Source organism: Triticum dicoccoides, chromosome 3B, assembly GCF_002162155.2.
Source record: "Triticum dicoccoides isolate Atlit2015 ecotype Zavitan chromosome 3B, WEW_v2.0, whole genome shotgun sequence".
Lineage (NCBI taxonomy): Eukaryota > Viridiplantae > Streptophyta > Magnoliopsida > Poales > Poaceae > Triticum > Triticum dicoccoides.
The window spans coordinates 370604681-370618101 of record NC_041385.1 but is presented as its reverse complement, the minus strand read 5'-3'; positions in this window follow the sequence as shown (position 1 = coordinate 370618101).

Genomic DNA, 13421 nt, shown 5'->3' with positions numbered 1-13421 from the left:
TGTGTCCCATTTGATGGAAAAACAGAATGTCTGCACTGCGCATGTCAACCAAGCGCACCGCGTGCGTTAGCGCGAGGCCAACAGGGGGTGGGGAGGGGGGGTCGTGACCCCCCTCCTCATCCCCCTGCGAGGCCGAGCCTGGAACGAGCCGGAGCAGGCGGCGACACGGCTTGCCGCGACGCCGCATGCGTAGGCGAGTCCGTCACACCCCGTCGCCCATGTCTATCTTAGGGGTGTGGCTCCGGGGTTGCGTGCGTCCCATTTGATGGAAAAACAGAATGTCCGCAGTGCGCCTCTAGACCAAGCGCACTGTGTGCGTTAGCGCGAGGCTGAGTAGGGCGTCGGGAGGGGGGGTCGTGACCCCCCTCCCCATCCCCCTGCGAGGCCGAGGCTAGAACAAGCTGAAGCAGGCGGCGACGCGGCTTGCCTCGGCGCCGCATGCGTAGGCGAGTCCGTCACACCCCGTCGACCCCCTGTCTATCTTAGGGGTGTGGCTCCGGGGTTGCGTGTGTCCCATTTTGTCAGGACCCTGATTCCATGCCACACCGATCTAGCATGTAACACCTCATATCACTTTGCAGCCTCACGCATGGTATTCCCACGGGTGTCGCCTTACCATGCCCGGGACCGTTTGCGCCTTTTGGCACACGTATATGATAGCGTCGCTAGCATCCATATGACAAAGAACCCGGGATGACATGGCTAGTCGTGAACCCAAAGTGGCACTAACTTACAGGGACAGGCATACATGACCCAGCATCTAATGTGTCGGCCATCAGCGAGTGAATCCGGGCTGTAGCAACTGGGCTAGCAGGACTCCGGTAAACCGGGCTGTAGTAGGCTAACAGGACTCCGGTAGACACCGCGTGACATTTCCCCGAAGGGACAGACACAGGATCGAAGAAGGACACATGCCGGCCAGCCTAAGTGTTTCGGAGCAGTAGCAAGCTACTAGGGTCAGTGGAAGCACTAGGAGACATTTCCCGGTAAGAGAGGCTACTAAGCATAAACACTAGATAGTCAGATCCCACACATAGCAATACACATTACATGTACGCATAACATGCAAGTATGTGTTTTACAACATGGCATCACAGCATAACTCAACAACTCATATAGATAAGGCTCAAAGAGCCATCATAGCATTTTTACAAACAGGGGTCACCTGACCCAACATTCACAGCAAACAAGCAACAAGCGGAAGCATTACATGTCTGAGTACCGACATCTACAAAATAAAAAGGCTGAAGAGCCTGACTATCTACAACATCCGATCAAGATCGTAGCTGAGGTACAAGCTACTCGTCGAAGTCCACGAGAACACTAGTAAGACCGAAGTCTCCGCTGCAAAAACATAAATAAAGCAACATGAGTACAAAGGTACTCAGCAGGACTTACATCAGATCCTATCATACATGCATTTGTATCAAGAGGGTAATGTGGGGTTTAGTTGCAGCAAGCCAACTTTGACTCTGTGGCTATCCTGTTCTACGACTACCAGAAACTCTTGAGGTGATATGGCGCACACGAGTCCACTAATCACCACACAATACACTACTATGGATTCATCCCTGTCTCCCTACGAGAAGGCCATCCATAGCACTCACACTTGTCTTGAGCATTTTAGAGTATCCACTTCAAGTTGTCTATGTACCATGTAAGCATCCAAGAAGTCCATAACCGCGGACCCGGCTATTCGAATAGATCATGTTAACCCTGCAGGGGTGTACTTCTTCACACACGCTCTCGCCATTTACCGCCATGTACACGTCATGTATCTCGGCAACCTTCAAGCGGAAGCCTGGCGAGGGTGTCGTCCACGACCTGACTAACCACACAAGACTCTAGTCCAGGTTTATCGCCTATTCGGGTTCCATCCGCAAGGAGATCCGGCCGGGGTTTCGCTCACGGCCCCAAACGATGTGTGCAGGGTTCCCGAGCCCACCATCCGGGTGCCACTCGGTACACCATGCCACGTGTGTCTAGTCTGTCCCAAGCCCACCCTGCCGTGTGCCACTTGGTAGAAAAATAGCACTACCTACAAACACCAGAAACGAGTTGCGACTCCTGGACAGAGATCAAGTTGGTTAATAAGTCGAGAGGGGTCGAGTTACCGGAACCCAATGTGTGGTAGTATCGAGTCATTGGACAACATACATGGAACTCAGTGCTTAAGGACGGTTCCAGTGAGACAACCCACCATGTACTCCTACATGGCCTCTCACCGCTACCTTTACCAAATCGTGTTCACACACTTCACTCTCAGCATCAGAACATAGAGCACTACACTCCAATTCATTCCCAATGAATCAGACCTGACACAACTCTAAGCAATAGCAGGCATGGCATGGTAGGAACACAACATGGCTCAATCAACTCCTACACATGCTAGTGGGTTTCAACTATTTACTGTGGCAATGACAGGTCATGCAGAGGAATGGGTTCAACTACCGCAGCACAAAGTAGCAGATGAATCGTTGTTGTCCTAATGCAATAACTGAGAGCAGGAGCGAGAGAGTAGGATTGTATCGGAATGAACAAGGGGGTTTGCTTGCCTGGTAGATCAACAGGGGGGGCACCGCTCCTCAGACAGGTACTCTAGAACACTCTCCGAAGCAGAACCTATCGAGAAGGAACGGTGTCGGCAATCAATAGTCAAGCATATGCAACAATATGATGCATGAACATGGCATGAAGATGTAATGTTGTTTGTGCTAATGCAGCTAGCATTATATTTGGATGAAGTCCATTTGAATCAAGGATTCAAATGCAAATTCAAGTAAGCTCTTTAGAAATGCCCTTTTTAGTGTTTCACTTATACAATAGGTATAAGTTGGTTTGTCATGCATGAAACTAGTACAGATGGAAAGATTGCATTTTTCTGATAATTTTCATATATAAATTATTTCAATCTGAGCTACGGTTGAATTTCTATGAATTTTTGAAGTTTTATATCATTTTCTGGAATTCTTGAATTAAAATAATTCCAGAAATCATATTGCGTCAGCATTGAGTAAGCATGGCGTCAGCAGGTCAACTGCGGCTAACTAGGGTCAAACCTGACGTGTGGGGGCCACACGTTAGTGACACGGGTTAGACAGGGGCGTTAGTTTAGCTTAATTAAAGATTAGGGGGCACTGGGGCCCACATGTCAGCGTCAGGGGTTAGGTTAGTTGGTGATTAGGCTAATCACCTGATGGCGGGGTCCACCTGTCAGGCCGGCGAGGTCAAAGCGGTCAAACCCGTCGGCGTTTAGCCGTCGGCGAGGGTGAACGCGGCGGAGGGGCTCGGGACCACGTCTCCGGCGACCAAAAGGGCCGCGGAGACCATCTGCGAGGAGCCCAGGCTCGCGCGCATCCAATGGGACACGCGGGAGACCATGGGGTGCTGGAGCTCGCCGGAGTGGAGCTCGGGGTGGCGGCCGGAGTTCGGCCGGGTGCGCGCAGGTGCTACAGGGCACGGGGGAGTGAGCGGAGAGGCTCTACGGCCTCCTGGCGTCACCAGGAGCACGGTGACGCGCTTGGTTGCGGGCTGCGGTGGCCAGGGCGACGGCGGCGACATGGACGGCGGCGAGGAGCTACGACCACGGCGAGGAAAGGGGCTATGGCGTGCAGGCGGCTAAATGGAGAGAGGGGAACGGGGTAGGAGCTCACTGCGGTTCCGGTGGCGTCTTCAGCGGGTTCGGGGGAGGCCGGACGGCAGCGTGGCGGCGAGGACGATCTTCGGCAGCCGGAGATGAAGACAGCGGCGATGGCGACTCCCCAGGCCTCCCGAGGCGCGTGGCTTGAAGGAGAGGTAGCCGGCGATGTGGCGGAGCTTCTGGGTGCAGCGGCAGGGCGAGGAGTGGCCGGTGGCCACGGCGGCGAGTAGCGGCGCTCTCCGGTGCGCTCGGTGAAGAGAGGGAGAGGGAGCCAGAGGAGGAGGGGGAACGAGAGAGAGTGAGAGAGGTGCGGGGCATGCATGGCGTCGCGCGGGTGATCCAGGCGACGAGGGGGAGAAGCAGGAGGTGGCCGGGCGCGTGGCCGCGGCCGGCTGTGGCGCGGGCACGCAGCTGCTTGGGCGAGGGGGAGGAAGATGACAGAGGAGGAGGCAGGCTGGGCTGCTGCTGGGCTGCACAGTAACGGGCTGCACAGGGAGGTAAGCGCTAGGTAGGTTCCCTTTTCCTATTTCTTTTTCTATTTTCTGACATTTGTTTTGATTTAATAAAAATACTAAATCATTTTATTTACTTATGCCAATTTTTGTAGGAACTAGTGGTATTATTCCAGAGCTCCTCAACAAATGGCACAATTTTTGGACATATATTATATATATAACAAATATATATCCAATGCAAATAATTATGCATTAATTCCAAATGCCCAAAATAAATACTTATGGGCTCTTAAAACTATTGGTTTGATTTTTATCTCTGTCCAATATTTTCAGAGAGCGACATGAGCATTTTCTTGGACCTTTTTGGAGCAATTTTTATTTGGGTCATTTCCAAAAATGATTATGAGGGTTTCACAAATCCTCATTTCAAATTTAAATGGAATTTAAACATGATGCACAATGACTAGCTAGCCTTGAGCATACCAGAACTAGGGATGTGACAACTCGCCCCCACTTGAAAGAATCTCATCCCGAGATTCAGGGGTCGACGGAAAGAAAGTGGGGTACTCCAGTCGAAGACGATCTTCTCGCTACCAAGTAGCTTCTCTCTCGGAATGATGAGACCACTGAACCTTGAGAAACTTGATGTTCTGACATCGAGTGACACGCTCTGCTTGACCAAGAATGCGAACCGGGTACTCTCGGTATGTGAGGTTATCTTGGAGATCAAGCGTTTCGTGGTCCACTCCGCGGATGGGATCCGAGAAGCAACGCCTGAGTTGAGAGACGTGGAAGACATCATGCACTCTGGAAAGATGTGGGGGTAGTTCCAACTAGTAGGCAACCTCTCCTCGTTTAGCAAGAATGCGAAAGGGACCAATGTAACGAGGAGCCAACTTGCCCTTGATAGCGAAGCGATGGGTACCCTTCAAAGGAGTGACCCAAAGGTAAGCTTTGTCACCAATTTCATAGGTCATATCCCTATGAGGACGATCATACTGGCTCTTTTGACGAGACTGGGCTGTTTTCAAATTCTCACGAATGATGCGAACTTGCTCTTCTGCCTCCTGGATCATGTCCGGTCCAAAGAATTGTCTTTCACCGGTTTTTGACCAGTTCAAAGGTGTTCGACATCTTCGTCCATAGAGAACCTCAAAAGGAGCTTTCTTGAGACTGGATTGATAGCTATTGTTATAAGCAAACTCGGCGAAAGGAAGATATTTCTCCCAATCCATACTGAATGAGATAACGCAAGCTCTAAGCATGTCTTCGAGAATTTGATTGACCCGTTCCACCTGACCACTTGATTGAGGGTGGAAAGCGGTACTGAAGGAAAGATGGGTTCCCATGGCAGTTTGAAAACTCTCCCAGAAATGAGAAGTGAAAAGACTACCACGGTCTGAATTGATCTGTAGTGGAACACCATGAAGTGACACTATTCGAGAAATATATAAGTCAGCAAGCTGACTAGCGGTGATACTCTCTCGAATAGGTAGGAAGTGCGCCACTTTGGAGAGACGATCAATGACTACGAAGATAGCATTATTCCCTCTCTTGGTCCTGGGAAAGCCGGTGATGAAGTCCATACCAACTTTATCCCATTTCCATTCTGGAATAGCTAGAGGCTGAAGGGTGCCAGCAGGCCTTTGATGCTCTGCCTTAACGCGACGACAAATGTCACAGTTAGCAATAAACTGAGCGATTTGTCTCTTCATCCTAGTCCACCAGAACCTCTAGCGTAGGTCCTAATACATCTTAGTACTACCGGGATGAATCGTGAGAGGAGATTCATGCGCCTCCTTAAGAATCAATTGTCGAAGATGTTGCTTCTTGGGGACCACCAGGCGGTTCCCAAAGAAAACAACACCTCGATTATCTATAGAGAAACTTCCAGCAACACCTTTGGCAATGTTTCTCTTGATCCGGGTAATCCATGTATCATGCTTCTGGGCTTCTATGATATGATCCACAAGAGTAGGTTTCGCCACCAAGGTAGAAAGGAATCCGTGAGGAGCAATGTGAAGATTGAGCTTACAGAATTCCTCATGGAGAAGTGGTTGACCTTGCTGCAACATGAGATTGTTGCAATAGGATTTACGGCTTAGTGCATCAGCCATGACATTGGCTTTGCCTGGAGTGTAGGTAATCCCTAGATCATAATCTGTGATTAACTCCAACCAACGTCTTTGCCTAAGGTTCAAATCTGGTTGTGTGAAGATATACTTGAGACTCTGGTGATCGGTGTAGATCTCGCAATGTTTACCAAGAAGGTAATGTCGCCAGGTCTTGAGTGCATAGACTATGGCTGCAAGCTCTAGATCATGTGTAGGATAATTATCCTCATGTGGATGCAACTGTCGAGATGCATAGGCAATCACATGACGATCCTGCATAAGAATGCAACCTAGTCCCTGTCGTGAGGCATCGCAGTAGATAACAAAGTCCTTTGTGAAATCCAGTGGCACAAGTATGGGAGCAGAAGTCAGGCGTCTCTTCAGTTCCTGAAAGTTGTACTCACACTGTGGGGACCACTCAAACTTTTTATCCTTCTTGAGAAGTTCCGTGAGGGGTTTGGCTACTTTGGAGAAGTTTTCAACAAAGCAGCGACAATAGCTGGCTAGACCAAGGAAACTCCTAACTTGTTTAACGGTTTCAGGTGGAGTCCAATTGAGAACGGCCTTAACTCTCTCATGATTGACAGCAATGCCCTTACCAGAGATTACGTGGCCTAGGTAGGTCACTTCTGGCAGCCAAAATTCACACTTGGAGAACTTGGCATAAAGGCGGTGATCTCTGAGTTTTTCTAACACAAGTCTAAGATGTTCGGCAGGCTCTCCCTCATTCTTCGAGTAAATAAGAATATCATCGAGATAAACCACGACGAACTTATCTAAGTACTCCATGAAGATCGAGTTCATCAAGCGGGAGAAGGTAGCTGGAGCGTTGGTTAGACCAAAGGACATGACAGTGTACTCATACTGGCCATAACGAGTGACAAAAGCCATTTTAGGAATGTCCCCATTTCTGATCTTGATTTGGTGGTAGCCTAACCTTAAATCCATCTTGGAGAAGACTGAGGATCCAGCGAGCTGATCATACAGGTCGTTGATCCTGGGGAGCGGATACTTGTTCTTTATCGTGACCAAATTAACGGGACGATAATCTACAACCATCCGGTCTGTACCATCATTCTTCTTGACGAAGAGGACGGGGCAAGCCCAAGGAGAAGAACTAGGACGGATGAAACCCTTTTGCAAGGACTCATCAAGTTGTTTCTTAAGCTCGGCTAGTTTTAAGGGTGCCATCTTATAAGGTCTCCTAGAGATTGGAGTGGTTCCTGGAATAAGATCTATGACGAACTCTACATCTCGGTCAGGTGGAACACCTTGCAGTTCCTCTGGAAAGACATCCGGAAAGTCATGGACTACCGGAATATCTTCAAGATCTGGAAGAGGGCTGGCATTAAGAGAATAGAGCTGACGCTTGGCCACTCTAGTGGAGACAGTGACTATCTTGCCAGATGGATGTGTAAGCTGAACAGACCTGGTGTAACAATCAATCTTGGCATGATGAGCTATCATCCAGTCCATGCCCAAGATGATGTTAATATTTGAGGACTTGAGGGCTACAAGTGATGCAAGGAATACAAGTCTATCAACAAGGATTTCATTACCATGGCTGATTCTGGTGGTCTGCCATCTAGACCCTGGGGTTTGGATTTCAAGCGGAGTTGGCATATCACAAAATGACATGTCGTGCAAACGAGCATAGCCTTCGGAAATGAAAGAATGAGATGCTCCAGTATCGAACAGAACCGATGCTGGATGACAATTGACAAGGAGTGTAAAAAGAACGACATCCGGATCATCATGAGCGTCTTTAGCTGAGATGTGATGCACATGTCCACGTTCAGTGGGGGCTGACTTGACACTGATCATCTTGCTTGATGGGTTGACATAGCCAACAGACTTCTCGGGCTGGGGTGGAGCATAACTGGCCTGAGGGCAGTCACGTGCATAGTGTCCTGGCTTCCCGCATGTGAAGCAAGTCCTTGAGGTTGGACGTGGACCCGCACTGACAAGTGGTCTACCAGTACGCCTGGGTGGAACATACGACTGAGTTGGGGAAGGCACCACATGGGATGTCCTCGGTGCATATCCGGAAGGAAGAGCGGGGTTTGGAATCCAAATCTGACGCTTCTGAGAACCAGAACCGGAGGAGGATCCCAAATCACGGGTGTGCTTACGAGACTCCTCGTAAGTGAGCTGAGCTGTCTCTGCATTGATGGCCTTGTTCACAAGAGCTTGGAACGTATCACAATGATGCAGGTGGAGATCACGACGCAACTTGGGGTTGAGACCCTTCCGAAACCTAGCCTGCTTCTTGGCGTCCGTGGACACCTCTTCTGAAGCATAGCGGGCAAGGTTCTCGAACTCTCTGCTGTAAGCATCAACAGCCATCTTACTCTGGGTGAAACTACAGAACTCTTCTCTCTTGCGATCGATGAGGGCCTCAGGAATATGATGCTCGCGAAAAGCCTCAGTGAAATCCCTCCAGGTAGGAATCTGGCCAGCTGGAAGCTTAGCCTCATAGTTCTGCCACCAAAGACTAGCAGGATCTTCCAGGTGGTATGTGGCATAGGTGACCTTGTCATCTTCAGCTACGTTCGCGGAACGCAGCTTATGAGTGATGCTCCGAAGCCAGTCATCTGCATCGAGTGGCTCGATGGAATGATGAAAGGTAGGTGGGTGCAAGCGAATGAAGTCATGAATGGTCGCAGACTTATTGGACTGATGTGCAGTGTTCTCCTCGATACGTGCCCACAAGCGGTTAGACTCACGCTTGTTCCTCTCCATCTCTAGCATGAACTCTGTCAACGAAGGTTGATCGGGAGGATCCTCATCCCTACCATCTCCGTGGTTCTGGCTACGAGCAACAGAACTTCGCTTAGCTGATGACATCCTGAGAAACGAAACCAAGGACGGAATCAGCATCATCTATAGGCTATAGAATGTAGGACAAGGGAATTAGTATCTCTCAAACTCCTAGGGAAATTCCGGCAGCATAACGGCAGTAAAATGCTCAGAATGAGACATCCTGCTAAAATGGGGTAGTAACATACTCATCATCATCACTCAAGGTTCTGAGATAGTACTAAACAGACTACACCGGAAGTACTCGAAACTGGGGTATGACTCTGATCAACCAATCCTATGGGACTATGGAGTAGTAACACGTGATCCTGATAGACGGAAGAGAAGCCTAGTTCCTTAACCCCGTTAGGAAAGATAGGATGACTCAGATCAGAAGGCCATGAGGTATAAGGAGTAAAAAGAGCCTTACGTTCCTTCCCACAATCAATTCCCTTACATAACTAGAGAATTTCTAGACTCAACTTTGACCAGTTTGGCTTGGTAATCCTACAGGCAGTCAGGCTCTGACACCAAAGCTGTCAGGACCCCGATTCCATGCCACACCGATCTAGCATGTAACACCTCATATCACTTTGCGGCCTCACGCATGGTATTCCCACGGGTGTCACCTTACCATGCCCGGGACCATTTGCGCCTTTTGGCACACGTATATGATAGTGTCACTAGCATCCATATGACAAAGAACCCGGGCTGACATGGCTAGTCGTGAACCCAAAGTGGCACTAACTTACAGGGACAGGCATACATGACCTAGCATCGAACGTGTCGGTCATCAGCGAGTGAATCCGGGCTGTAGCAACTGGGCTAGCAAGACTCCGGTAAACCGGGCTGTAGCAGGCTAGCAGGACTCCGGTATTCATTGCATGACATTTCCCCGAAGGGACAGACACAGGAACGAAGAAGGACACATGCCGGCCAGCCTAAGTGTTCCGGAGCAGTAGCAAGCTACCAGGGGCTCAGTGGAAGCACTAGGAGACATTTCCCGGTAAGAGAGGCTACTAAGGATAAACAACTAGATAGTCAGATCCCACACATAGCAATACACATTACACGTACGCATAACATGCAAGTATGTGTTGTACAACAGGGCATCACAGCATAACTCAACAACTCATATAGATAAGGCTCAAAGAGCCATCATAGCATTATTACAAACAGGGGTCACCTAACCCAACATTCAGAGCAAACAAGCAACAAGCGGAAGCATTACATGTCTGAGTACAGACATCTACAAATGAAAAAGGCTGAAGAGCCTGACTATCTACAACATCCGATCAAGATCGTAGCTGAGGTACAAGCTACTCGTCGAAGTCCACGAGAACACTAGTAAGACCGAAGTCTCCGCTGCAAAAACATAAATAAAGCAACATGAGTACAAAGGTACTCAGCAAGACTTACATCAGATCCTATCATACATGCATTTGTATCAAGAGGGTAATGTGGGGTTTAGTTGTAGCAAGCCAGCTTTGACTCTGTGGCTATCCTGTTCTACGACTACCAGAAACTCTTGAGGTGATATGGCGCACACGAGTCCACTAATCACCACACAATACACTACTATGGATTCATCCCCGTCTCCCTACAAGAAGGCCATCCATAGCACTCACACTTGTCTTGAGCATTTTAGAGTATCCACTTCAAGTTGTCTATGTACCATGTAAGCATCCAAGAAGTCCATAACCGCGGACCCGGCTATTTGAATAGATCATGTTAACCCTGCAGGGGTGTACTTCTTCACACACGCTCTCGCCACTTACCGCCATGTACACGTCATGTATCTCGGCAACCTTCAAGCGGAAGCCTGGCGAGGGTGTCGGCCACGACCTGACTAACCACACAAGACTCTAGTCCAAGTTTATCGCCTATTCGGGTTCCATCCGCAAGGAGATCCGGCTGGGGTTCGCTCACGGCCCCAAACGATGTGTGCAGGGTTCCCGAGCCCACCATCCGGGTGCCACTCGGTACACCAGGCCACGTGTGCCTAGTCTGTCCCAAGCCCACCCTGCCGGGTGCCACTTGGTAGAAAAATAGCACTACCTACAAACACCAGAAACTAGTCGCGACTCCTGGACAGAGATCAAGTTGGTTAATAAGTCGAGAGGGGTCGAGTTACCGGAACCCAATGTGTGGTAGTATCGAGTCATTGGACAACATACATAGAACTCAGTGCTTAAGGACGGTTCCAGTGAGACAACCCACCATGTACTCCTACATGGCCTCTCACCGCTACCTTTACCAAATCGTGTTCACACACTTCACTCTCAGCATCAAAACATAGAGCACTACACTCCAATTCATTCCCAATGAATCAGACCTGACACAACTCTAAGCAATAGCAAGCATGGCATGGTAGGAACACAACATGGCTCAATCAACTCCTACACATGCTAGTGGGTTTCAACTATTTACTGTGGCAATGACAGGTCATGCAGAGGAATGGGTTCAACTACCGCAGCACAAAGTAGAAGATGAATCGTTGTTGTCCTAATGCAATAACTGAGAGCAGGAGCGAGAGAGTAGGATTGTATCGGAATGAACAAGGGGGTTTGCTTGCCTGGTAGATCAACAGGGGGGGCACCGCTCCTTAGACAGGTACTCTAGAACACTCTCCGGAGCAGAACCTATCAAGAAGGAACGGTGTTGGCAATCAATAGGCTAATCACCTGACGGCGGGGTCCACCTGTCAGGCCGGCGAGGTCAAAGCGGTCAAACCCGCCGGCGTTTAGCCGCCGGCGAGGCCGAACGCAGCGGAGGGGCTCGGGACCGCGTCTCCGGCGACCAAAAGGGCCGCAGAGACCATCTGCGAGGAGCCCAGGCTCGCGCGCATCCAATGGGACACGCGGGAGACCGTGGGGGTGCTGGAGCTCGCCGGAGCGGAGCTCGGGGCGGCGGCCGGAGTTCGGCCGGGTGCGCGCAGGTGCTGCAGGGCACGGGGGAGTGAGCGGAGAGGCTCTACGGCCTCCTGGCGTCACCAGGAGCACGGTGACGCGCTAGGTTGCGGGCTGTGGTGGCCAGGGCGACGGCAGTGACATGGACGGCGGCGAGGAGCTACGGCCACGGCGAGGAAAGGGGCTACGGCGTGCAGGCGGCTAAATGGAGAGAGGGGAACGGGGCAGGAGCTCACTGCGGTTCCGGTGGCGTCTTCAGCGGGCTCGGGGGAGGCCGGACGGCGGCGTGGCGGCGAGGACGATCTCCGGTGGCCGGAGATGAAGACGGCGGTGATGGCGACTCCCCAGGCCTCCCGAGGCGCGTGGCTTGACGGAGAGGTAGCCGGCGATGTGGCGGAGCCTCTGGGCGTAGCGGCAGGGCGACGGGTGGCCGATGGCCACGGCGGCGAGCAGCGGCGCTCGGTAAAGAGAGGGAGAGGGAGCCAGAGGAGGAGGGGGAACGAGAGAGAGTGAGAGAGGTGCGGGGCGTGCGTGGCATCGCGCGGGTGATCCAGGCGACGAGGGGGAGAAGCAGGAGGTGGCCGGGCGCGTGGCCGCGGCCGGCTGTGGCGCGGGCACACAGCTGCTTGGGCGAGGGGGAGGAAGATGACAGAGGAGGAGGCGGGCTGGGCTGCTGCTGGGCTGCAGAGTAACGGGCTGCACAGGGAGGTAAGCGCTAGGTAGGTTCCCTTTTCCTATTTCTTTTTCTATTTTCTGACATTTGTTTTGATTTAATAAAAATACTAAATCATTTTATTTACTTATGCCAATTTTTGTAGGAACTAGTGGTATTATTCCAGAGCTCCTCAACAAATGGCACAATTTTTGGACATATATTATATATAGAACAAATATATATCCATTGCAAATAATTATGCATTAATTCCAAATGCCCAAAATAAATACTTATGGGCTCTTAAAAATATTGGTTTGATTTTTATCTCTGTCCAATATTTTAAGAGAGCAACATGAGCATTTTCTTGGACCTTTTTGGAGCAATTTTTATTTGGGTCATTTCCAAAAATGATTCTGAGGGTTTCACAAATCCTCATTTCAAATTTAAATGGAATTTAAACATGATGCACAATGACTAGCTAGCCTTGAGCATACCAGAACTAGGCATGTGACACATTTGATGGAAAAACAGAATGTCGGCATTGCGCCTGTCAACCAAGCGCACTGTGTGCGTTAGCGCGATGCCGAGCAGGGGGTGGGGAGAGGGGATCATGACCCCCCTCCCTCCCCCTGCGAGGCTGAGCCTGGAACGAGCCGGAGCAGGCGGCGACGCGGCTTGCCGCGGACCCGCATGCATAGGCGAGTCCGTCACACCGCGTCTCCCCCTGTCTATCTTAGGGGTGTGGCTCCGGGGTTGCGTGCGTCCCGTTTGATGGAAAAACAGAATGTCCGCACTGCGTGTGTCAACCAAGCGCACTGCATGCGTTAGCGCGAGGCCGAGCAGGGGGTG